Raw genomic sequence first — 27,660 nt, 5'->3', positions numbered from 1 at the left:
TCCCTGTAAAGGGTTAAGAAGCTCAGGTAACCTGGCTGGCATCTAACCTAAAGGACCAATAAGGGGACAAGATACTTTCAAATCTTGGAGCGGGGGGGGGGAAGGCTTTTGTTTGTGTTCTTTGTTTTGGGAGTGTGTTGTTCTCTGGACTGAGAAGGACCAGACATCAATCCAGGTTCTCCACATCTTTCTAAACAAGTCTCTCCTATTTCAAACTTGTAAGTAAATAGCCAGGCAAGGCGTGTTAGTTTTCCTTTGTTTTCTCAACTTGTAAATGTACCTTTTACTAAAGTGTTTATCTTTGTTTGCTGTACTTTGAACCTGAGACTATAGGGGAGTCCTCTGAGCTCTTTAAGTTTGATTACCCTGTAAGGTTAATTTCCATACTGATTTTACAGAGATGATTTTTACCTTTTTCTTTAATTAAAAGCTTTCTTTTTAGAACCTGATTGATTTTTCCTTGTTTTAAGATCCAAGGGGTTTGGATCTTGATTCACCAGGAGTTGGTGGGAGGAAGGAGGGGGAATGGTTAATTTCTCCTTGTTTTAAAATCCAAGGGGTTTGGATCTGTATTCACCAGGGAATTGGTGAAGGTTTTTCAAGGCTTCCCAGGGAGGGAAAAATTGAAATGGTGGCAGCGGAACCAGAGCTAAGCTGGTAGTTAAGCTTAGAAGTTTTTCATGCAGGCCCCTACATTTGTACCCTAAAGTTCAAAGTGGGGATACAGCCTTGACAGGTACTAATACAACTGCCCACAGAAGCAGTTTACACGTACTAGGGCTATGTCTACAGTAGGAGTGCTTTGCTGTTATAAGTATACTGGGATACTGTACTGGCTCCTGATGTGCACACAGCTATACTGGCAAAACTGTGCTTTAAAGCTACCCCCACAAGTGAGACAAGATATACTGGTAAAAGCACAGTTTTGCCAGTACAACTTTGTCTACACTAAGGACTCCTGCCTGCATGGCTGTATCGATCAGGACTCTCACTTTTTCACACCCCTGACTGACATAGCTATGATGGCAGTGGTTTGTGGTCTAGACGTGGGTTCAGAGAGCCACTAATGGATGTCCTCTCCCATCATAGGTACCCAGACAAGGGCACCGGAACTGGGAGGGCCAGGGGACCATGCCCCCCCCCACTTTTTACCAAGCCGTAAGGGCGAGTGATGGGGGGAGGGGGTGGAGAGGAGTGAGTGGAGGGGGGCAGGGTCTTGGGGGGGGGAGAGGCAGCACTGGAGCGGGGCTTTGGGGGAAGAGGCGGTGCAGGGGCAGTGCAAGGGCAGGAGTTCAGGGAGAGGGGCAGGGCCTTGGGGAGAAGGGGTGGTGCAGGACCCGGGGCTTGAGGGGCAGTGAAGCATAGGGCCACAGTTTGGGCACCTATGGCCCCTCCCCCTTTTAGGGCACTTCCACCGCTCCTGTACTCAGAGCGGTTGTGGTGCACATGGAAATAAGGGAGGAGAACCTCAAAAAGTGAATAAAAGTACAGAAAACAAAGTGGAAACTGCATGGGTGGGAAATAAGTTGAAGGAAAAATCAATGGAAGAAATAGGGGAAAGAAAGAAACAGAGAAAACAGAGACATGATAACTGTGCCAGGCTATGGCATTAGGAGAATAGGGAAAAAGACGAACTTTTTAATTCATCGCAAAGGGCAGCACCCCCTGCTGTATAGATTTGACACTGCAGTCAGCAGAAATCTTCAGTAATTCCGTTCCCATTTCCTCTTTGTAGTTATTAACTATTTTAACTAACACTTGACTCCATGGCAGTCGCTGAGACAGCCGCCAGTTATCTTCTCTGCACCTTGGGAGCAGCTGCTCACTATTCCTCTTTGATTCCTCCTATTTAGTCATTTTCCATTCTAAAACAAGACTTTGCCATCTGCTCTGTAGTTATTTATATTCCGTCACAGCCTAGTATGAGAGAACTTGCAAAGTTTTACAAATAGCCAAATATGCAATGTCCACCAGGTCACCGTTATCTATTAATTTACTAATGTTTTCCACAAATCTCTACAGCAAAGAAAGAAACAAGTTTTTCTTATCTTATGTGAATTAAGGTGTAGATCCTCAGATGCCCATAGAGGGCTGGTATGAGGCCCATGTTCCATTTAAGTGCTCAGATGAAGGGCAAAACTTGGATTTAAGTGGTGCATAGCCTTGTTCTAGCCTTCTTGACCAGGGCAAATTTCATCCACAATGCACAGAACAAATGTCCGTAACTGGAGAGCAAAGTTGGCATGTAAAGTTCCCACTTGTGTTCTTCTGTGTATACTCTTTTACCATGTGCTGTGTGCTAGGATAGCCCAAGGACTTCTCTAAGTTATGCTTGCCTGTGATGGTTACAAAGCACCAAGCAAATTGCACTGGATCAGAACATCCAGTTCCACCTGACCACACCCCTTTGGTATCTCTGAGGAGGTGATGAAGCCCATACTAGGGTTGCCAGGTGCCTGGTTTTTGACCGGAATGCCTGGCTGAAAAGGGACCCTGGCCGCTCTGGTCAGCACCAATGACTGGGCCGTTAAAAGACCTGACAGATAGGCCTCCTACCAAGTGCATATTTCAACATTGCTCTATTTTCGCACACACAAAATGTTTCCCCCTTTCTTTAAACCAACTTTTATCTAAATCTGTCATCATAAAGAAGTTACACAGAAACAAGAAGTATGAGGAAACATTATTTATTGAAATCTGCATGCACTCTCCCATTTTTAAGATATTGCTTATTTACTGAGTTGTAATTTTGTTCAAAATGCTTTCTACAGTATGTTGTTTCAAACAGTATTTGTGGATCATGTTCTATTCATGGATTTACCTTTCTGGCATGTTCACATAACAGTCTAAAAAAATATTATGATTTACATTCACATGATCCTTGTATCAGTTAACATGGTATTTTTATTGTATGCTCAGCACTGTACAAAATGAAAATGACAGTCCCTCCCAGAGAAGCTTAGAGCAGTAAGAGAAGCTGACTAACCACACTAAAGGGAATCCAGCTATTATTTCCTGTTGAAAACTCTGTTTGCAGTCACTACAAGTTTTTCATCAGGGGTAGGCTTCCTCTGGCTGCCAGGCTGTAGGAACTTCTTTATTGTGGGGATGTTGCTTATTCTTGCTTTAAAAACCTAAAGTGAGAAAGGGAAGTTTTTCATTGATGGTTTTTGCCAAAAACAAACTAACACAAGTGTCTGAAATAGGCCTGATCTGATATTGATCCCAATCAGAGAGCCTCAGAATGAGACATCAGCTGTCTTGCAAACTGCAGCCTTTTCTTCTTCCCATTCGTTTGGAGGTTCATGAGAAGCCAGCTTTCTAGGATAATATGATAAGAACATAAGAATGGCCCTACTGGGTCAGACCAAATGTCCATCTAGCCCAGTATCCTGTCTATCGACAGTGGCCAGTGCCAGGTGCCCCAGAGGGAATGAATAGAACAGGTAATCATCAAGTGATCCATCCCCTGTCGCTCATTCCCAGCTTCTGTCAAACAGAGGCTAGGACACCATTCCTGCCCATGTTTGTTTTGTTGAGTGTATTTCTTGGTTCTCAACAGTGTCAGTTTTCAGGTGGTAACTTCTACCTTCTGGAAGGGTATGAGGCACTGCCATGCAATGTTATAATAATTTGGCCTACAAATTTATCCTAACGGTAAGCTTAATTGTCAAAAGTAAGTAAGTGTTAGTTCATAAAATTAATACAACAAATGTTCATGAAAAAAAGGTGAAAAAACAAGACAGAAAAAAATTAATTAGTCCAAACCAAAAGCCCTACTGATATAACTTAAGGACTGTGTTAAAAACATGCTGTGTTAAAAATGTGCTTGGAAAACAAAAAAGTGTGGAACAAAAAAATAGTGAACCAAAATTAGGGTGTCAAAAACTAGGTCTAATTGATGGACAAAATAATAAAAGGACAAGCTAACCCACCCACCAATCCCCTATTAGGTTCCTTAAAAAGAGACTTTTTGGGGAAAAGCTGACTACCACAATGATGGCTGACTAAAAGACAAGAGAAGCGAAAGGAACAAGCATTTGGCTGCCACCCCCACTGTCTCCTGGGACCATGGACCTTCTTCATCCCAATCCTAAAATATGTCCTGACCAGATCGGGGCCAGATTATATCGTCACCTTCACCAGCTCCAGCTGAATCCTGACCACCACCTGGGATGTGAAATTTTGTCTCTCTCTTTCCTGCCTCCCACAGTGTTCTTGTCTTTTCCTACCTTAGTTCTTCTCTTTCCTGTCTTGCCCTCTTTTTTCCTTCTGTTTAATATAGGGTGACCAGACAGCAACTGTGAAAAATCAGGACAGGGGATGGCGGGTAATAGGCTTCTATATAAGAAAAAGCTTCAAATATCGGGACTGTCCCTATAAAATTGGGACATCTGGTCACCCTAGTTTAATAAGAATCTGGCTTTGCTGACCAAGACTGTGTATTTTGCAACACTGCTATAAGCCAGTGACCAGAAAGAGGCTGCTAAAAGCAAAGTTCTAACCAGCCCGATGCTGGCACAAGTGTGCCAGGTCACGGAGTGGCTGATCAGACCATGTGCTGGGCCTGTTTTTTTCCAGCAGTGAGACTGCAAGTGAGAGTCAGCGACAAAGACAGAAGCTGCATTTTCTGTCTTTTCTGTTCCTTTCTCTCCCCTTTTCTGTGTGTTTGTTTTGTTATGTCTTAAAGGAAACGGACTCGGATGTTAACAACAACAACAACTCCAACCCATCACAACTAACTTCTCTCTTTTCCTTAAAAGAACAGTTATTACCATCAGTAAGACCATCTCAGAGACTATCAAACCAGGGGGATTTTCCTTCTAAAAAACCTCCAGCTAAAGGGAAAGGGAAGAAGGGATGTTGTTAAAATAAAAGCCTTACTTAATACTTGACATTGTACATTTCTGTATCTTGTAAACTTATGAGTAGTGAATTCACCGTATCATTTGTTGATATGGAGAATTCCATTACCTGTAACAAAGGGAATCCAGAGAGAATTGTGGACACTTTCTCTTCTGCCATTAATATGGCTTCAATCAGTTGGATATCTGCCCAGGTGAGCTGGTTGCCAACAAGAAAATCCTGTCCATGATCATCCAAAACCTAAAGAATAAGAGGTCAGTTTTATGGGCATAGATGGGTCATATTCTAATTAAATACAATTTCAAAGTACATAGTGGGCAAACTCTATTGTAAGGGCTATGTATTAAGGGGAAGAATCTGAATGCCTGGCTAAGTGGAAAACTTCATCCTTTTCTGACTCAAGAAGGGAGGCAATTAAAGGATGAATAAAGGTTTCAGAAAAGACAGTGCCTATGAAGAGAGAAACTTGGAGTATGTTTTAGAGACAGTAGTAGTTAGATTTCCAGGAAGGGAGATTTGCTTGAAAAAAGAACAAGGATAATTGCCAAAATATCCTGGGAGATGAGATCAAAGTACAAAGCACAGGTAGCTCTTTGTCCAGAGTCTCAGATTATTACCAGATGGAAGGAGGACTTGTTCTTGTATATGCGCAGGGAGAACAGAAGCTCCTGATACACATTTTCAATTACTCCATCTGATAGTTCAGGAAGAACCCAATCATATTTAGCTGTGACTGAATACACCCTGTATTTACACACTACGGTAATAATCTTTGTACAAAATATGCTTTATGAGATAGTAATTGAAAACCAATAACTTGCTGGTCAATAACATCATGGTGAAATGTATGTACAACATGCGTATTAAGAAGAATAAAAATAAAACAAATAAAAATAAACTGAAATTATAATTCAGTGTGTTTACCAGACAAGTCAGTAAACTGGTTTCTCAAAGACAAAGGACCACCTGATGGCTCTAGCCAGGTGTCATCAGAGTTAATTGGCAATCACCAGCCAAGTGGCCATTCTTTGGCAACAAAGAGGGCAGAAACAGACCAATCTCCTTTTTAGTAGGGCTGTCAAGCAATTAAAAAAATTAATCGCGATTAATCGCAGTGTTAAATAATAATAGAATACCATTTATTTAAATATTTTGGGTGTTTTCTACATTTTCAAATATATTTATTTCAATTACAACACAGAATATAAAGTGTATAGTGTTCACTTTTGTATTTATTTTTGATTACAAGTATTTGCACTAAACCCCCCCAAAGAAATAGCATTTTTCAATTCACCTAATACAGGTACTGTAATGCAATCTCTTTATCATGAAAGTTGAACTTAAAAATTTAGAATTATGTAAAAAAAATGCATTAAAAAATAAAACAACGTAAAATTTTAGAGCATGGGTGGACAAACAACGGCCCACCAGCAGTTTTAATCTGTCCCTCAAGCTCCAGCTGGGGAGTGGGGTCTGGGGCTTGCTCATTTTCATTATCTGAGTCAGATGCCACAAGCAGAAGATTGATTTTCTTTTTTGGTGGTTCGGGTTCTGTAGTTTCTGCATTGGAGAGTTGCTCTTTTAAGACGTCTGAAAGCATGCTCCACACCTTGTTCCTCTCAGATTTTGAAAGGCACTTCAGATTCTTAAACCTTGGGTCGAGTGCTGTAGCTATCTTTAGAAATCTCACATTGGTACCTTCTTTGCGTTTTGTGAAAGTGTTCTTAAAATAAACACGTGCTGGGTCATCATCCAAGACTGCTATAACATTAAATATATGGCAGAATGCCGGTAGAACGGAGCAGGGGACATACAATTCTCCCCCAAGGAGTTCAATCACAAATTTAATTAATGCATTACTTTTTAATGAGCATGGAAGCATGTCCTCTGGAATGGTGGCCAAAGCATGAAGGGGCATACGAATGTTTAGCATATTTGGCCCGTAAATACCTTGCAATGCTGGCTACAAAAGTGCCATGCAAATGCATGTTCTCACTTTCTGGTGACATTGTAAATAATAAGAGGGCAGCATTATCTCTCATAAATGTAAACAAACTTGTCTGCCTTAGAGACTGACTGAACAAGAAGTAGGACTGTGTGGACTTGTAGGCTCTGAAGTTTTACATTGTTTTGTTTTTGAGTGCAGTTATGTAACAAAAAAAATCTACATGAAAGTTGCACTTTCACGACAGATTGCACTACAGTACCTGTATGAGGTGAATTGAAAAATACTATCTCTTTTGTTTATCATTTTTACAGTGCAAATATTTTAAATTAAAAAATATACACTTTGATTTCAATTATAAACACAGAAGACAATATATATGAAAATGTAGAAAAACATCCAAAATATTTAATATATTTCAATTAGTATTCTATTGTTCAACAGTGCAATTAAAATTGCAATTAATCGTGATTAATTTTTTTAATCACGATTAATTTTTTTGAATTAATCGTGTGAGTTAACTGCAATTAATTGACAGCCCTACTTTTCAACAAACAGCATGGAACCTCTTTCCTTACAAGACTCTGTGTCTCTGCCCTCACAGCTGGAAGGAACTTTATCTAGGGGTAGCCGTTAGCAAAGTGCATTTCAAAGGGTGACTGGACTATAAAAGTTAGGGGCAAAACACCCAAGGTATTCTATCTTTTTTTCCCTTTCTTCTGAATTGGTAACTCCAGTTAAAGTACCTGACTTTTGTATATTGATCCCTTACAGGGAAAACAGACCTTTAATATCTGAACTCTCAGGAGAGCAGAACACGTTTGGGGGAAAATCTGGGACTAGGAGTGTGTTGGGTGTGACATGTATGCTTTTTGGCTGTTTGTGAGGGGCCCAAGCTGGGAGCTAAAGCAGCAAAGCATTGTGAGGCACCCAAGGTTGCAGCGCACATGGTAACACAACCCCTCACTAGTTTGGATTGCACCCCAGAATATGACAATAGCCTATCTAGTTTGTGTGAGTGTTTTTGAGACACGAAGGGCAAGTCTACACTACAAAATTAAGTCAACCTAAGTCAACTTAGAGCCACTGCAGTAATTAAACTGCTTTTGCATGTCCACACCTGCACCGATTTAACTGTCACTGTGAAGCATTGTGGGCCAACATCTGAAACGCAGCAACAGTTGCAAGTTCTGATTCAGATTGATGACATTCAAATCAAGTATAAGACTTTGTTATATAAAAAGCATCAGCACGCTGGTTCCTTGAAGCCGTCTTTGGATAGGAGGTTTATGTTGCATTGTCTCTCTCTGGGTTGGTACAAATGAATTTAACAGATCATATTCTTCATTGCCTTAAATATAATATGTTTCTCAGAATAGCTAGGTGTATAATCTGAAAATAGACACACTGGGATCGAGCATGGCGCCACATCAAATAAGTCACAATTGAGAGGTTAAACTCTTACTGTTTCCCCCCCATCATCTCTAGTACATTTATTCTTTTTGAGGCCCCAATCCTGCAGTTGACCTGACTTTCACAGAGGGTCCCATTAAAATCAAATTAGGCTATAACTGCAGATGCTTCAGTAGGAACAGGGCCTACAGAATGTGTAGGATAATTATATTTCTTTTTAAAGCCCAGATAAATGGCCAGCAAATTGTTTATTACAGTTACATGTTCATGAGTTTTCCTTCAGCATTGTGTGCGGACTATAAATTGTTCCTTCATTGCCACATACCTTTTCATAGACTGGGAAGTATCTGGTTGTGGCCCTCTCCTCAATTAAAGCAAGATTCTTCTCCTTTTCCTTGGGGGGTAATTTATGGTGAACCCTGATCACATCCATCAAATCTCTTGTTCCTTCCACCTACATATCAATCCTGTAGAAAATAGTGACCCCTAATCATTTCAGCTTTTCTTTACGACTTAGAAAAATGATTGGTTTTTAGAGAGTTGAAATTTGTGTTATCAGGATTGGTTTTTAACTGTCGTGTGAATTGCTCTTTTAGAAAGGTTAAATGATCTGTAAATATCTGTATTTTCAAAACAAAATGTGCTCAACAACAATGCTGAGGTTTCCTCTCTGAAGTGACCCCATCAACATAATCTTTAGCTGCATTACTCTTTTAGCTGAACACTGATATCTCCCAAGTCCTCCACCAAGTCGTGCACAGAGAAGTAACCTATATCTAAGGCCCAAATCCATCCTCCCATTCTGAGTAGCCTGGCTGTCCACAGAGAAGATGCACATGGATCCTTTCCACCCTATGCTCTTCAACCATGCAGGCCCTAATGTGTCTCCTTCACAGGGGAAGGACAAAAAAGACAGATGGATTAGATCAAAGCACATTGTCTGGCCTGAGCCCTGCACTTCCCCTACCTGGCTCCAATTACACTGGTCTACAATTATTGAGAAGTCGTCTGCTTCAGAGATAAAATGTGCTATTTATTATGTATTTTGATGGGCTGAATTCAAATATGACAATTAAAGCAACTGATTGGCTACAGTTTCTAAGATATTTAAGTTTTTATATTTTATGTCTATGTATATTGTGTAGATAGTAGAGTTTTAATCATAAATTGTAAACCTAGGTCTTTTCATGTGTTTATGGTTGCTTTACATGATAATATTTCACCTGTCCTGTTTATGTAACACTTTAAAAATCAGCAAAAGGTTTATATAAATAAAATTTATTATGAAACAAAAGGCAAAAAACTATTATGTACATAGTTTAGTCCTATTCAGTGTCTACTCGGTGCTTCTTGGCTTGTCTCTTGTATTCATTAAATGGAGCATCTCTTGTCACTGTCCAGCAATAGTCTGCAAGCATTGATGGGCTCCATTTGCCCTGATAGCGTTTCTCCATTGTTGCAATGTCCTGGTGAAATCGCTCGCCATGCTCATCGCTCACTGCTCCGCAGTTCGGTGAAAAAAATCTAGATGAGAGTGCAAAAAATGTATCTTTAGTGACATGTTGCAACCAAGGCTTTTGTATGCCTTGAGGAGGTTTTCCACCAACAACCTGTAGTTGTCTGCCTTGTTGTTTCCAAGAAAATTTATTGCCACTAACTGGAAGACTTTCCATGCCACCTTTTCCTTGCCACGCAGTGCATGGTCACTCGAAGAAGTTCACGAATCTGAGGACCAGCAAAGACACCTTCCTTTATCTTAGCTTCACTTAACCTTGGAAATTTTCCACGGAGATACTTGAAAGCTGCTTGTGTTTTGTCAATGGCCTTGACAAAGTCTTCATCAGACCCAGCTTGATGTGTAAGGGTGGTAACAAAATCTTCCTTGATTCAACAAGTGGAGGATGCTGAACACTTTTCCTCCCAGGCTCCAATGACTGTCAGAGTGGCCAGTCTTTCTTGATGTAGTGGGAATCTCTTGCACGACTATCCCATTTGCAGAGAAAATAGCAGTACTTTGTGTATCCAGTCTGCAGACCAAGCAAGAGAGCAACAATCTTCAAATCGCCACAAAGCTGCCACTGATGTTGGTCATAGTTTATGCACCTCAAAAGTTGTTTCATGTTGTCATAGGTTTCCTTCATATGGACTGCATGACTGACTGGAATTGATGGCAAAACATTGCCATTATGCAGTAAAACAGCTTTATGACTCATCTTCGATGAATCAATGAACAGTCTCCACTCATCTGGATCGCAAATGATGGTGAGGGCTGCCATCACACCATCGATGTTGTTGCAGGCTACAAGATCACCTTTCACGAAGAAGAATGGGACAAGATCCTTTTGACGGTCACGGAACATGGAAACCCTAACATCACCTGCCAGGAGATTCCACGGCTGTAGTCTGGAGCCCAACAGCTCTGCCTTACTCTTGGGTAGTTCCAAATCCCTGACAAGGTCATTCAGTTCACCTTGTGTTATGAGGTGTGATTCAGAGGAGGAGGATGGGAGAAAATGTGGGTCCTGTGACATCGATGGTTCAGGACCAGAAGTTTCATCCTCTTCCTCGTCTGACTCAAGTGAGAATGATTCTGGTGCATCAGGAACCGGCAGTCCTTCTCCGTGGGGTACTGGGCGTATAGCTGATGGAATGTTTGGATAATGCACAGTCCACTTTTTCTTCTTTGACATACCTTTCCCAACTGGAGGCACCATGCAGAAGTAACAATTGCTGGTATGATCTGTTGGCTCTCTCCAAATCATTGGCACTGCAAAAGGCATAGATTTCCTTTTCCTATTCAACCACTGGCAAAGATTTGTTGCACAAGTGTTGCAGCATACGTGTGGGGCCCACCTCTTGTCCTGATCTCCAATTTTGCAGCCAAAATAAAGGTGATAGGTTTTCTTAACCATAGTGGTTATACTGCACTTTTGTGATGCAAAAGTCACTTCACCACAAACATAGCAGAAGTTATCTGCACTGTTCACACAAGTACGAGGCATCTCTGCTCACTTTGGCTAAACAGAAATGTGTCCCTTTGAAAAATCAAACACTGACAAATAAGAGAGCACGACACTGTATGATTTCTAGAACTGATATAGGGCAATTTGTTCAGCAGAGTGATGTAAGCTTCATTATGATTGCATCATCCATGACTTCTAGGAATAACATGATGCAATTCATATCATGTATGACGCAATACCAGCTTCAGATTGCATCATTCATTGTTTTGCCTAAAAAGCAAGTACTGTCCAAACCCAGTCATAGATGTATTGACTATATGTATTGATATAGGGTTACCATACGTCCGGATTTCCCCGGACATGTCTGGCTTTTTGGTGCTCAAATCCCCGTCCGGGGGGAACTGCCAAAAAAACGGACATGTCCGGGGAAACAGGAAGGCAGCATAAGTCAGGGTCCGCCCGGCCCCTAGCAGGACCCGCCGGGTCCGCAGCACAGCCCAGCCGCCCAGCTATATTGTAGCGAGCTCGGGCGGGGGAAGAAGGGGGGCGCAGCCACAGAAGGCTGCGGAGGGGCCGCTGCTGCCCCCGGAGACCGGGCGGACCGCGCGCCCCAGCCGAGCCCGCAGGACCACGGGGAGGCCGGGCCCAGCCAGCGGCTCGGGCTTCCCTCATGGGCCGGGACTCCCCGGCTACTGGGGGACCCTTCCTGCGGCCCCATCACCCCGCGTGGCAGGAAGAAGGCTGCGGCATGGGGCAGGAGTGCGGCGTGTGCCGGGGCTGCAGGGACCCGCGCTGCCCCGGTCGCCGCTGAGCATCCGAAGCCCCCGCCAGGCAGAGGCTGCTGGGTGAGCGGGGGAGCAGGGCAGGCGGGGGGTGGGGTGGGGTGGGTGGGGGTGCAGAGGCTGCAGGGTGAGGAGGAGCAGGGGAGGCAGGGGCATAGAGGCTGCAGGGGTAGGGGCGCAGGGGCAGGGCAGGCGGGGGGGTGCAGAGGCTGCAGGGTGAGGAGGAGGAGGGGAGGCAGGGGCATAGAGGCTGCAGGGGTAGGGGGGCGCAGGGGCAGGGCAGGCGGGGGGCGCAGAGGCTGCAGGGATGGGGGGGGTGCAGGGGCTCCAGGGCCAGTGGGGAGCAGGGGGCACAGAGGCTGCAGGAGCGGGGGGTGGTGGTGCAGGGGCTGCAGGGTGAGTGGGGAGCAGGGAAGCACTTAGCAACTCCCAACCAAGGTCAAAGCGGGAGGGAGGAAGGGGCATGTGGGGTGCTCAGAGGAGGGGGCAGAGTTGGGGCAGGGACTTTGGGGAAGGGGTTGGAATGGGGGTGGGGAAGGGGTGGGGTTGGGGTGGGGCCGGGGGTGGGGTGGGGTGGGGAAGGGGCGGAGTTGGGGCAGGGCCCCGTGGAGTGTCCTCTTTTTTAAATGTTTGAATATGGTAACCCTAATTCATAGATCCAGTCAAAGATGTATTTTAGTCATTTCTGGTTTAAATTGAGATCCCTTCCCTTTATAACTCACTTATCCTCCGCCATTCCCAAGTCAAGGGTCGTATATACTGACCCAATAGCATATCTTGAAAACTAGAGCCAATCAACAATTTTAAGCATCATTTTCGTTCTCAGTGACCCAGAATTAGTTAAGTTTGACTACATTTATTTCAGAAGCATTTTGGCTGTAGAGCAGTGTTACTTGTAGCAGGAAGCTGCTGTAGAAGTAGGAAAGCAAGCCTGGGGTTATGTCTATGCCCAAGCAACTGATCCTGAGTAACAGAATACTGAGAGAGGACTGTACTCATTCTCTGTGCCAACGGTTAAATGTTCAATTCTCTTCTATCAAAGTCAGTGGGAGTGTTGCTGTTCATGTCAATGGGGGCAGGATTGGGCCTAAAGTGAATGCAATGCACAAGAGACAAACATGCTCAGAAATAATTATTCAAATTAGAGTGTCAAAGGCATCTAGAATGAACAATTACCCTTCTGTTCACCACCCCAGGTCAGGACTCCCTTATATCAACATTGATTGCTGAAGCTGTGGCAGGGATTATCTGAACCAGTAAATGATTTCCTGGACAAGGTTAATGGAGAGATAGGCTAGGCTAAGGGTACTGTAATCACAGTAATTCGATACAAGATTGCGACAGTGGGGAACCTCCTAGTTTAGGAACACCCAAATGGGCGTGGGGAATTACATTGAATCTGCTCTTAAAAGCTGCAAGATTAAGTGGTGTTCTCTCTCTTTGTCTCTTGCTGTGAGAACAGCTTTTGCTTCTGTTCACGCCCTTGGCACAGGATCCAGGGCTGGCTCCTGAACAGCCTGGATGAGGAGCGCTACAGGTAGATGCACAAGACAACAGAACCTGAGACTGCAGAAATGAGAGCCTTGCTGCATACCCACTACGTGACTCCTGCCTAAGTAACAGGGCTAAGGAGGAGATTCTGTAGCTAAGTGCCTCATTTGCATGCCAAGTGTCATTTATACCCATACTCCTTCTGAGATGCCCGTTCTTCACCCTGACCCTGTCCTGTTAATTAATGCAGTGAGAGCACAAGAGGTTTGAGATTCATGCCCAGTGTAAAGGACACCCTCTAGCATTTAGCTTTCCTTGTGTTCACTTGCTGCCTCTGCTCACACTTGCACTAGAGCACAACCACCAGGTGAAGAAAGTTATTGGTGTTTCTTCTCACCTCTCTAGTGTCAGTAGTTATAGTTTATCCCTGCTCACTTGCCTGTCTGCCCTTGAGCACTGAGGGACATATTTTGTCTGTTTTGCCCCATCTGTACTTAAAAATGTGTGTTAAGATACGGATTTTAAAAACAAATGTTTAACAAGCTTTCAGCTGATAGTTTCATTTCCAATATGCATAGGGCATAAGTTGCTTAAAATGATTTTGAAATCATTCTGACAACTAAATAGATGCATGTAACATCTCAGGGTACGTCTACACTACCTGCCGGATCGGCGGGTAACGATTGATCTATCGGGGATCGATTTATCGCGTGTAGTGTAGACGCGATAAATCGATCCCCGATCCCTCTCCTGTCGACTGCCTGCTCGGTGAGAGGTGGAAGCAAAGTCCTCCAATTGGCGCCGCAAGCCTGGGAGGGGAGGAGAATTAGAGCAGCGCTGGCGTGCTCAGCGGAGGAGAGCTGGGGTGGGCTCCCCGGGCGGGGTTAGCTTCTGCGGGGGGGCTTCCCGGGCCGGGTTAACTGCTGTGGAGGGGGGGCTCCCCGGGTGTGGGGGAGGTTAGCTGCCACGGGGGGGGGGGGGGGGGGGCTCCTCGGGTGGGAGGGGCAGGTGGGCGGGGTTAGCTGCCATGGGGTGGGGGCGCAAGGTGGAATTTTCACCTAGGGCGCGAAACTTCCTTGCAGCAACCCTGGCTAAATCAGATCCAGCCTGGTTAGTATTTGCATGGGGAATCTCCAAGGAAAAGTCAGGGTGCCCCAGGAAGTGGTGTTGGTTGCTTAGGCCCTAATCATACCAGCTACTTTGCATGGGCAAACCATGTGCCCGAGCTGTTCAAATCAGCGAGGTTCCACATGGATGCAACTTGCAAAATCAAGCCAAAGTAGGTAGATTCTTCCTCCAGATTCATCACTGAGCCACTTCCCAACACTGAGCTACTGCAGGAGTCATCTTTCAAACAGGATACATAGCTGGGTATTGGAACACTGGGATTTTCACAGAGCCTGAAGAAGTTAAGTGCCCAGATCCCATTGAAATTAAGTAGAATTGGGCAAGTAACTCTTTTACATGCCTTTGAAAATCTCAGCCAGACTTATTAGAGATCTCCTGGCACAAAAATAAGGGCGTTCACCCAATGGCCTGGCCAAATCTGGGTAACTGCATTCTGCCTCTCTAAATTCTCCAAGCACTGGAAATTGGAAAGGGCATTCTACTTCCATTCCTGCCCTAAACTGTTCTGCACTGGAAACTGCTTTGGAATGGAAGCTTATATATTTGTGTAAGTTATTAATACTGTACATTGCTCTCTCCTTCAGGTCTTTTCCATAGAGGTTGTGTTTCCCTGCTACATAGCTGAGAATGGCTCTGGTCTGCACCATCTTCATCCCATCAATGTCCACCATGGGCACTTGTTGAAACAGCAGGGCTCCATCTTTGGAAAGGAAAAATAACGTCAAGACACTGAGTCCCCATAACTGTCATGTCATTGCACTGGAACCCTAGTAGCTGACTGGGGCCTGGTGCTGTTCTCCACATAAGTCAATGGGATGTGTGACAGAGCTTTCAATGTGAGCAGGATTGGGTGCTAATATTTCTACATTTGAGAGACACTGAAATTCTACTGTGCTAAGCAGGTGTATATAATAAAATGTTGTCACTTATTGCACAGAAGATTAAGTGTGGTTGAACAGTAATTTTTTAGAACAATTCTAAATTACTTAGAAAAAGAATGTGTCACATTTATATTAAGGATGCATAGATCGTTTACAAAGGATGAGAAGATGTTCTTAGCATGTTGCAGACATAAGAACATAAGTACAGCCATGCTGAGTCAGACTAATGGTCCATGTAGTCAGTGTCTTGAATTCCAACAGTGGCCAGTACCAGAGCTTCATGGGGAATGAACAGAACAAGGCAGTTGGAGTGATTCGTCCAGTCATTCCCTTCCGGCTTCTGGCAGTCAGAGGTTTAGGGTCGCTCCGAGCATGGGGTTGCCTCCCCAGCCACCTTGGCTATTAGCCATTGATGGAGACTATCCTCCATGAACTTATCTAGTTCTTTTTTGAACCCAGCTATACATTTGGCCCTCACAACATCCCATGAGCTAAATGTGTTATAGATAAATAATGTCTGTGACAGATGGCTATAATCATATAAGCAGAAGGTTTTATAGCTGGCCATAAGCAACATATCGACCTGTTGAATTTTATAATAATTGGGTAAGCACTAATGATAAATTATTCATAGGTGTTTTAAGTGTTTATAAAAATGTTCCCATAATAGAAAGCAACTCTCAGCTCTACAGCTACACCCTAAATCAGTGCACCTGCTGTACCCGCACAAATCTATACTTTTCACTAGTTTTAACCAGTTCTAGTCTAAAGTTTCTCCAAAAAATCTGGACATTTCTAAATGGGGGAGGTTCTAACTTGTGACGGTCCCTTATGGACCATACATCAGCTAGGAATATCCACAGTGCAAAGTGCTCACCTCTCAACTTCTAGTATCCCCCCTCATCATGGTTACCAGGCTAGCTGCACTGCTCTCCCTTCTTGGGGTCTCCCAGAGTACAACCTCCACAGGTGTCAGACCTCAGGTGTCTACCTCTACCGGGTTGTAATTCTGCAATTTGACCACTCTCTGACCAGGACGTGGGTTATAGCCCCCTGGGTACTGACTGTGACTACTTCAGCCGATCCACCTGGGGTGGGACCCTGCCAGGGTATCCCCTTTGGAAACTTGTAACAGCTGCTGATTAAAGTGACTAAAAAGAGCTTCTTCAGAACAAAGCATTTATTCGTTCCTCAAAGGTACAAAGCATTTAGAGAAAGTGTAACAACAGTAACAGGCTCACACACCTGGCTGTTTCTTACATCCTTGCAAGTTCCCCTTAGCTCAGGTTGCTCCATCCCTGGCAAGCAGCAGCCACCTATCCTGCTCTCTCTCTGTCTGTCTTCCCAGCCCATCAGCTTATCTTAGTTTACTTCAGGATCCCCTCCCTGTTTCTAGGGTCTTGGAGGGGTTATGTCTCCTTTTATTGCAAGCTTTGGAAAAAATGAAACATCCTAGCCTCAATGGAACGTCTCCCCTGAGTTCATTAACAACCTTCTTACAGTCTCCTTTGATGCATTCTATGCATTCAGGCAGGCAGCAATACAACACTGAACAGGGAAACCGAGTCACATGTAATATTCATAAAAAGTAATACTGACAATTTCCCAGTGAGCCATATCCCCTGCTCCAGAAGCTGAATGTAGGAAGCAGAGGAGTGGGTTACACTGACTTTATGCTCACTGCCCCATGCCAGGAAATCCCTAGCAGAGCACCTGCAGTTTGTTTCTACTCCCACTGAGTGAATGGGGCTGGAGGCCTCCCCCAAGTACCAAATGCATGGCTCCTTGACCTTTTTGATATCTGTTCAGGCCTAAGGCTGAAATGCCTGGACACTGCTTTACAATATAATCTACAAATGCTGAGGTGGTGGAATCTCCATCCTTAGAGGTTTTTAAGGCCTAGCTTGACAAAGCCCTGGATAGGATGATTTAGTTGGTGCTGGTCCTGCTTTGAGCATGGGGTTGGGCTAGACGACCTCCTGAGGTCTCTTCCAACCCTGATCTTCTACAATTCTAAAGTAAAAAAAATAAATAAATCTGGGAGTCACTCAAGACTCAGTCTTCAGCCTCACCCTGTAGTAGCTTTTCATATTGTTCTCTTGTTTCCAAAAATTCTTCTTCAAACTGGAAAGAGAGCAATAAAAACAAGACAGCTGAACTATGTATCAGGAATTATGAATCAGGAGATATCTGAGGGCTTTTCACTTACGGGGAAATTTGAAAAACCCAATAATACCAGTTGATTAACGAGACAAGTAATGAAATCCCCCAACTCAACCCCTGTTCTGTGACCTGGGTGTCAGAATAATGTCCACAAATGGAAATAAACATGTTTCCTATTTTAAAATAACCTTAGAAAATCCGCCTCATGTCTGGCAGCTACCACTGTACTTCTCAGTGTGGAAAGGAGCCTCAAAAAGCAACACTTCACCACAGTGAAAAGTGCCACTGGGGACAGTACCTTTTGCTAAGAAGTATTGCAGCGTGGACTAAGGCTTCCATAATGCAACGTACCATTTCAGCTGTCATTTTTCTTATCTTGTTTTCTTTTCCCTGTTCCCTAAAATAAGTTTACCATCATTTCATGTATCTCGATCTGATTCAGTTCGTCGTACATAGATAGAATCTTCGGGCCTGTAGCAGGGAGACCATTTGCCTGGCTCCTGCTTGTGGCCCGATGTGTTTTCACAGCTCCCTCTCTTCAGGGCCCTGTGGGAGTGCCGTGTATATAGTCTCCCTCAGGGTAATCATCAACTCTCCTTCTTTCATTTTTAACGTTGCACAAGTAGGCAAATAGATTATGGTGTGCCTAGGCGAAAGCACATTTGTTAAATGGTTTAGGAAAGGTGGGTAGCGTAACAAACTGTTTGTTAACAGATTAAAAGCAAGGAGCAAAAATGAATGCAGACAAGAGCGGAAGTGTAGAGTGCTTGCAAAGAGAGGAGAAGTTTGAATGGTCTGTAGAAGAGGAGAAGCCAGTGCAGAGACTCAGGAAGTGTGCACATATCAAAGTGGCAGAAGAGAGATCATTTTGGACAGACTGGAATTGAGAGAAAAACCCCCAAAAGAGCTCAGCCCAACCTTTAGGTTAGCTGTTATCTTGACCAGGGGTGACACAATGGAGCTTAGTGATAAGAACCTCCCACATCGAGGACTTTAGTACAGGACAGCTCTTATTCTGCAGCTAGCTTTCAAACACCTGTGTCCAGTAGGATGCTGGCAGAGTGTGCTGTTAGAGCAAGAGACAAGATCAAAGCCTCTGCATTTAAGTTCCAAAAGGCGATTGTTACAGATGGAGATACAGAAAAAAAATGGGTTTAATCCTCAAATTATTAAAAATTGTTGAAAACCATATGTTTTACTCTTGCCAGAGTCCAGCAATACTAATAACCATGTCAAATAACAAGCCACAGATACTAAATAAATGCTGTGAAAGACCAAGTTCATGAGTTCCTGATTGTGTGAAGAAAGGTAATACTACATTTCTTCAAAAAGCTTTACGCTCAGTACTAGTACCTGGTTGGTACAGCCAGCCATGGTGTTATTCATTAACATACATTGATAAGCCTGTCAGCTTTTTCAAGATCATTGACAATGCGTATTTTCTAATTTTTAAAGCAGCTGGGGATGGCACAAACTATTTAAGATTTTTCTTCTTAACCAAACCGTGGTCATTTAAAATGTTACCTCTGCTTCTCTATTTCCAAACCTGAGTTCTGGAACTACAGAAATCTCCTTGCCCTATAAAACTACCCCTTTCCTCTTACTTTTGACAATATCATCACCTTGCTTTTATAACAAGAATTTTCACTGTAAAGAGACAGTGCTATCCTAGCATTGACATGGCCAAGTCAATAGGGCTCTCTGTGAGGACAACACTACAGTGCAATGAATTGCAGGATCAGGGCTTTAATGTCCAACTCTAGGCTATTGAAGGAGGAATCCAGCATTGCGGCTAGCAGTATTTTTAATAAAAGCAGATAAAATCTGTTCTATATCCTCGGTTAAACCCATTTTTTAAGTTATTTATTCATGACTTGAACTGCACATTATCTTTTCTACATTTTTTAAAGCAAACTTCACTAAAAAATTGTCTTGCTTGAGTTTTATGTTGGAAATTTAGATATCTTCTGCCCCGGAAGACTGTATACACAATTCAGTGGAAGGGAACTGGGTAACTATAACTCTATTGGAGTGTTTGTTTTTTTTCCTATTACCCGGAAATAAATTCAACCAATCTATATGAAGTCACTTGATTTCTTTATAAAGAACAAACCTCGACCCCAGCTGCTGCCAACAGCCAACGTATGGATTCCATTCGTCCTCTTCCATTGAAGTAGTAAAGTTTGGGTTTCCCAGACATGAGTGCAAGTGTCTGGTCTCCTGATGAAGAAAAAAAAATATTTTGAAAATCAACTTTATAATCAAATCTATTCCCCTCTCTCTTTTCCTTCTTCACTCCTAGAAACTGATGCGTTTTTCCTAGACTAGAGCTGCATTCACCAGCACTTGTCACTACATACTAAATGAAACATGGGGAAGAAATACATTAGCTCTAACATTTATTCTGTTATCAATCCCACTGTGGAGATTCTCAAACAGCTCAGGGTTTAAGGAAGTGAGTTTTATTTGAGTCTTGGTACTAATCTTCTTCGAGTTCCCTCCCAGCTTCAGCACTTGCCTTCCCCTTCTTAAGTGAGGAAATGTGCCTCTAATAATGCAACATTTGAAACTCCTCCCTGTAGTAGGAGTTTTCAGTCAATCTGAGCAGGAGACTCCCACTTCTGTTAATGAATGAACCCAATCCTTTGGCCCCTATTTGTCAGTAAGTACATTTCAATCTGTTTCCTAATGCTGTAGTGTGGGAAGATATTGTTCTCAATGTGCCAAATGTTTCAAAGGGGTATCCCTGATTACTACAATGTGACATTGTGGGCCTGACTGGTATATAAGGGCAGTCAGCAGCGAACCAGCTGAGCAGCAAACAGCAGAGGCTAACAGCGGGAATTTGCCTGGGAGTTCGCGTGGGGAGAGCGCACTGAGGCTTTCATCTGCAGGTTTCTCTGAGTAGTTCCTGCAACAGCTGAGGAAGCTCTTAAGAGGACGGTGATATGGAAGGTGAGCGATCAGCTGTTGTAACCTGCACAGGTTGTGCCATGTTTGTCTTTCTTCCACAGGACAGAAGCGACTTTGTCTGTACAAAGTGCAAGCTGGTCTCCATGTTGGAAGAGAAGGTTCAAGGGCTGGAGAAACGAGTGTCAACTCTGCGTTGCATAAGGGAAAATGATTTCCTGGACAGACGTCAGGAGATGCTTCTACGGCCACAATGTTCTGAAGATTCAGAGCAGGCGCAGCAGGGACAGAAGGATTGTGAGGAGGTTTGGCAGCATGTGACCTCCAGAAGGAGAAAGAGGAGCGTCCATGCACCAGCAATGGAGATACAGGTGAGCAATCGTTTCCATGTTCTCTCTACAGGTACTAATGCGGAGAGTGGACTAGATGACCCATCTGAGGGAAGGGAGCAGAAGGAGACTCCACCAATTGGAAGGCAAAAAATGCACTGTCCTAGAGATGGGGGTTCCACGACCACCACTCCCAAGAGGAGGAGGAGGGTGGTGGTGGTCGGGGACTCCCTCCTCAGGGGGACTGAGTCATCTATCTGCCGCCCCGACCGGGAAAACCGAGAGGTCTGCTGCTTGCCAGCAGCTAGGATACACGATGTGACGGAGAGACTGCCGAGACTCATCAAGCCCTCGGATCACTACCCCTTCCTGCTTCTCCACGTGGGCACCAATGATACTGCCAAGAATGACCTTGAGCGGATCACTGCAGACTACGTGGCTCTGGGAAGAAGGATAAAGGAGTTTGAGGCGCAAGTGGTGTTCTCGTCCATCCTCCCTGTGCAAGGAAAAGGCCGGGGTAGAGACCGTCGAATCGTGGAAGTCAACGAATGGCTACGCAGGTGGTGTCGGAGAGAAGGCTTTGGATTCTTCGACCATGGGATGGTGTTCCAAGAAGGAGTGCTAGGCAGAGACGGGCTCCACCTAACGAAGAGAGGGAAGAGCATCTTCGCCAGCAGGCTGGCTAACCTAGTGAGGAGGGCTTTAAACTAGGTTCACCGGGGGAAGGAGACCAAAGCCCTGAGGTAAGTGGGGAAATGGGATCCTGGGAGGAAGCACAAGCAGGAGAGCGCAAGAGGGGAGGACTCCTGTCTCATGCTGAGAAAGAGGGACGATCGAGGAGTTATCTTAAGTGCCTATACACAAATGCAAGAAGCCTGGGAAACAAGCAGGGGGAACTGGAAGTCCTGGCACAGTCAGGGAACTATGATGTGATTGGAATAACAGAGACTTGGTGGGATAACTCACATGACTGGAGTACTGTCATGGATGGATATAAACTGTTCAGGAAGGACAGGCAGGGCAGAAAAGGTGGGGGAGTTGCGTTGCATGTAAGAGAGGAGTATGACTGCTCAGAACTCCGGTATGAAACTGCAGAAAAACCTGAGTCTCTGGATAAAGTTGAGAAGTGGGAGCAACAAGGGTGATGTCGTGGTTGGAGTCTGCTATAGACCACCAGACCAGGGGGATGAGGTGGATGAGGCTTTCTTCTGGCAACTAGCAGAAGTTGCTAGATCGCAGGCCCTGGTTCTCATGGGAGACTTTAATCACCCTGATATCTGCTGGGAGAGCAATACAGCGGTGCACAGGCAATCCAGGAAATTTTTGGAAAGTGTAGGGGCCAATTTCCTGGTGCAAGTGCTGGAGGAACCAACTAGGGGCAAAGCTTTTCTTGACCTGCTGCTCACAAACAGGGAAGAACTAGTAGGGGAAGCAAAAGTGGATGGGAACCTGGGAGGCAGTGACCATGAGATGGTCGAGTTCAGGATCCTGACACAAGGAAGAAAGGAGAGCAGCAGAATACGGACCCTGGACTTCAGAAAAGCAGACTTTGACTCCCTCAGGGAACAGATGGGCAGGATCCCCTGGGAGAATAACATGAAGGGCAAAGGGGTCCAGGAGAGCTGGCTGTATTTTAAAGAATCCTTATTGAGGTTGCAGGAACAAACCATCCCAATGTGTAGAAAGAATAGTAAATATGGCAGGCGACCAGCTTGGCTAAACAGTGAAATCCTTGCTGATCTTAAACGCAAAAAAGAAGCTTACAAGAAGTGGAAGATTGGACAAATGACCAGGGAGGAGTATAAAAATATTGCTCAGGCGTGCAGGAGTGAAATCAGGAAGGCCAAATCACACTTGGAGTTGCAGTTAGCAAGAGATGTTAAGAGTAACAAGAAGGGTTTCTTCAGGTATGTTAGCAACAAGAAGAAAATCAAGGAAAGTGTGGGCCCCTTACTGAATGAGGGAGGCAACCTAGTGACCGAGGATGTGGAAAAAGCTAATGTACTCAATGATTTTTTTGCCTCTGTCTTCACGCACAAGGTCAGCTCCCAGATTGCTGCACTGGGCAGTACAGCATGGGGAGGAGGTGACCAACCCTCTGTGGAGAAAGAAGTGGTTCGGGACTATTTAGAAAAACTGGATGTGCACAAGTCCATGGGGCCGGATGCGCTGCATCCGAGGGTGCTAAAGGAGTTGGCAGGTGAGATTGCAGAGCCATTAGCCATTATTTTTGAAAACTCATGGCGATCGGGGGAGGTCCCAGATGACTGGAAAAAGGCTAATGTAGTGCCCATCTTTAAAAAAGGGAGGAAGGAGGATCCGGGGAACTACAGGCCAGTCAGCCTCACCTCAGTCCCTGGAAAAATCATGGAGCAGGTCCTCAAGGAATCAATTATGAAACATTTAGAGGAGAGGAAAGTGATCAGGAACAGTCAGCATGGATTCATGAAGGGGAAGTCGTGCCTGACTAACCTAATTGCCTTCTATGATGAGATAACTGGCTCTGTGGATGAGGGGAAAGCAGTGGATGTGTTATTCCTTGACTTTAGCAAAGCTTTTGATACGGTCTCCCACAGTATTCTTGCCGCCAAGTTAAAGAAGTATGGGCTGGATGAATGGACTGTAAGGTAGATAGAAAGCTGGCTAGATCGTCGGGCTCAACGGGTAGTGATCAATGGCTCCATGTCTAGTTGGCAGCCGGTTTCAAGCGGAGTGCCCCAAGGGTCGGTCCTGGGGCTGGTTTTGTTTAATATCTTTATTAATGATCTGGAGGATGGTGTGGACTGCACTCTCAGCAAGTTTGCAGATGACACTAAACTAGGAGGCGTGGTAGATACACTAGAGGGTAGGGATCGGATACAGAGGGACCTAGACAAATTAGAGGATTGGGACGAAAAAAACCTGATGAGGTTCAACAAGGACAAGTGCAGAGTCCTGCACTTAGGACGGAAGAATCCCATGAACTGCTACAGACTAGGGACCGAATGGCTAGGTAGCAGTTCTGCAGAAAAGGACCTAGGGGTCACAGTGGACGAGAAGCTGGATATGAGTCAACAGTGTGCTCTTGTTGCCAAGAAGGCTAACGGCATTTTGGGCTGTATAAGTAGGGGCATTGCCAGCAGATTGAGGAACGTGATCGTTCCCCTTTATTCGACATTGGTGAGGCCTCATCTGGAATACTGTGTCCAGTTTTGGGCCCCACACTACAAGAAGAATGTGGAAAAATTGGAAAGAGTCCAGCGGAGGGCAACAAAAATGATTAGGGGTCTGAAGCACATGACTTATGAGGAGAGGCTGAAGGAACTGGGATTGTTTAGTCTCCAGAAGAGAAGAATGAGGGGGGATTTGATAGCAGCCTTCAACTACCTGAAGGGGGGTTCCAAAGAGGATGGAGCTCGGCTGTTCTCAGTGGTGGCAGACGACAGAACAAGGAGCAATGGTCTCAAGTTGCAGTGGGGGAGGTCCAGGTTGGATATCAGGAAAAACTATTTCACTAGGAGGGTGGTGAAACACTGGAATGCGTTACCTAGGGAGGTGGTGGAGTCTCCTTCCTTGGAGGTTTTTAAGGCCCGGCTTGATAAAGCCCTGGCTGGGATGATTTAGCTGGGAATTGGTCCTGCTTTGAGCAGGGGGTTGGACTAGATGACCTCTTGAGGTCCCTTCCAACTCTGATATTCTATGATTCTATGATTTCTTTTTCATACCTTTGGGATTTCAGTTCCTGTCTTCTGAACCGTAGTACTGGAACAAACATGAATTCTTCAATGGTTCATTGGGGATTTTCTGGCTTTCAGGAGGTTTGTTAACTAAATTCTATTGTACTTAGGGCTAGTTACTATATTTTTGCTGTCACTTTTTTTTTTATTATTGTTAATTCTTCTATAGTCAGAAAAGTACTTCATAGCAGGACAGAGAGCCTGATCTATGCATATTTATAGCGGCTGATGCCTGTGTATTTTTCCATATTACAAGGTTTGCAAACTTTACCAAAAAGGAGAAAACGATGAGACTGGAGGGGAAATTTTCAAAGGCACAAGGGCAGTTATGTGTCTGGCTTCTATTGAAAGTCAGGCAGTGATGACTTTTCAGAAGATAAAGTGTCTTGTAACATTCACTGTACTTCAGCATAAGTGCCTAGCACTTTCTGCAAATCATTCCTAATGACTATCGACCCCACTTAACAAAGATGTGAACAAACTGAAATAAGTTGATGATGATCCTTATAAGCTCATTTAGCACCTTCCCACTAAATAGGAAAACTGCCAAGGTGCCTGTTATAAGAAATGCTAGGGGACCTTTGTGTTACTTTAGTCTGACACTGACCCCGACCTAGTTGCACTCTCCTCGTTTTTGCCATAAGGTAGCAGTGTACTGAGAGACCCCTGGGATATCTTGTTTAGTAGAGGAGAGCACCATGACCTACCAAACACAACGCTATGCATTTTGTTTTGTCCCAAAAGTCCCTTGCACCACTAGGAGCCAGAGAGCCCTTGGCCACCACATGTACTGAGGGCCAAATCCTGTTCCCATTAAAGCCAATGGAAAAGTTCCCATTGATTTTCACAAGAGCAGGATTTGGCCCTAAGTACAGGAAGCAACACTGTCCAAATGCCTGCTAAACACAAGCTGTGGAGAATGAGGTGGTGATCTGTATTATTTTTAATTATTATCTGTACCTCAGTTTACCTGTTTGATGTTGTCCAGCTTGAGTGCCTGGAATTCAATCAAATGAACCTGTTAGGGGGGAAATGAACAGGAAACAAAACAATTACGAAGACAAGGTACCACCAGAGAGAATCTGTAGGGTCCTTTAGGCAACAACAGGGGAGCTATTAACTGGGAAATGCCCCCATCTGGCTCCAGGCAAGCAGGTAAATTTTTCTCGGGTTGGAGCCCAGGATCCAAGGGGCACTAAACCATTAAAGACCCCAGATTAGAGTGGAAGGGGTGTGAGCAGCATCAGCTGCTGTGGGGGTGGAAGTGGGGAGCTGGGAGAGAAAACACTGCAAGGGGAAAGCCTGTCTTTCCCAGTCCAAAGGTGGAGGCACTTGAGTGAAGTGGAAACGACCAAAACTTGCAAGGAAAGGGTAATGTCTAGGTGGGGCCAGATGCATAGTGACTATTGTTTATACCCTTCTCTCTGCTTGCTGTGTAACTCTGGTCAAAAATTCATTTGTTTTAAACATACTGTTTTTGAGTCACTTTAACTGCAGACAGGCTCCCTGAGGGAAATTTCTTCTGAGTGCCAAATACTGCCAGGCCTGTCCTTTTAACAGTTCGAAACAGGGGGGCTGCTGCCCTGAGACCAGTCTGAGTGTAAGTGAAGAAAGGAGAAGGAAGTGAAACCCGTCACCTGAGGTGTGCTCTCCTGAGGGGTTGCAAAGGGGTGGAAGGCACTGCTCACAGGACACAGGATGGCAGGAACAGGGTGTGCTGTAGCCTGGTGAGCCAGCCTTAAGTGGGGTGAACTGCAGAGTCTAACTCTGGGAGGAGTGCAAGTAAAGACCTGTCACATGGAAAGGATGCCCACAGAGAGACCGGGGCAGCAACTCACCCCTGAACCAGGACACAAGCATTCCAAACCAGTGCTGCACCCAAACCTGTTGCTTGGGGCCCAATTCTGTGACTCCCTTACTTATGCGAAGTAGTACTTACTCCCGAGTGGTTGTGATGAAGCTGAAGCGGCTACCTGCACTAGGGCTAGTTAGCAGGACAAAGGGTTGCAGGCATCTGTACACCCCAACAGACAATCTAAAAATCTCAGTGCTTCTAGATATTAAGGCATGAGCTTAATTCCGGAGTTGTAAGAGAGGCTTACCTGAAATTCAGTCACTGAACAAGGTGTTGGAAAACATGATGATCCAATGGAGAGAAGGCTGGAGACACTGGGATGCTCAGTACAGAATGTTTGTTCTTATCCCTCAATGCTCATATTGAACAGGGCCTTTGGCTTAGTTGCAGAGCAATGTGTCTCACTTATATTGCAAAGGCTGCCCAAAGACCATTAATAATTAGTACCAGGGAGCTGCACTAGGGCATGGTTCAGTATTTTACAGCTCTTTTTGGCTGATTAGTAAATACTTGGGACTCCTGAAGAGCAATGGACTTTAGTCTATTATCCCTTTCTTCTGTATTGTGAGAGGTGTGATCGAAACTGATCTCACAGATCTGCCTTCCCCAAAGTTTGGAGAATAATAATGAATATTCTATAGGCTCTAGTAACAGAGGGACTAGACACTGACAGGCCTGGATGTGAACAGCACTGAAGTGAGGATTGCTGCCTCCTTAGGTATGTCCCTACCCTCTTCCACTGCAATCTGAGAGACTCCACAGGCTTCAACCTGCATGAATGGGGAGAATGGCCTGATGTTTCTTTGGAATGCTCCACATGGGATGAGAGTTGGGGAGGGGCTGGGCTGCAGAGACCAATCCATAGGGAACAGGAGCTGCCTGCATGCTGCACCATCCATGGACTGCCGGACCACACCCCCATGTCAAGGGCAGTCACCACATCGGTACTTTGCCTGCATATCTGAGAATCCTCCCCTCCTGCCCCGCAGGGGAGGGAGAAGGTGCAGCATAGGAGTTATTGATGCCTTGAGCAGCATTCATTCTCCTTCAGAATAGCCTCACGCCTCAGAGCCAGGCAGCTGCTCCTCTCCAACCTTGTCCTCGCTAGATCTGTGAAGATGGCACAACTCCAGGCTCACAGACAGGAAGACACATGCTGTGGAATCACTAAGGCCCCTCACCCGCAATTCTGGGTCCCAGGAACTATTCTAGTGGTTT

General features: G+C 44.8%; 1 long non-coding RNA gene and 1 pseudogene across 1 annotated transcript; one reads left to right on the top strand and one right to left on the bottom strand.

Moving 5' to 3' along the window:
- The first annotated feature begins 164 nt into the window (after positions 1–164).
- LOC128833534 (uncharacterized) lies at positions 165–15,458 on the top strand. The gene is made up of 3 exons (XR_008444260.1): positions 165–218; positions 13,432–13,506; positions 15,173–15,458. It is a non-coding gene; the product is annotated as an uncharacterized LOC128833534 (long non-coding RNA).
- LOC128833533 (glutathione S-transferase-like) lies at positions 2,703–26,804 on the bottom strand (annotated as a pseudogene).
- Between the last annotated feature and the right edge of the window lie 856 nt (positions 26,805–27,660).

The sequence above is a fragment of the Malaclemys terrapin genome, chromosome 3 (genome assembly GCF_027887155.1).
Source record: "Malaclemys terrapin pileata isolate rMalTer1 chromosome 3, rMalTer1.hap1, whole genome shotgun sequence".
Taxonomy (NCBI): domain Eukaryota; kingdom Metazoa; phylum Chordata; order Testudines; family Emydidae; genus Malaclemys; species Malaclemys terrapin.
This window is presented reverse-complemented; position numbering and strand designations above follow the sequence as displayed.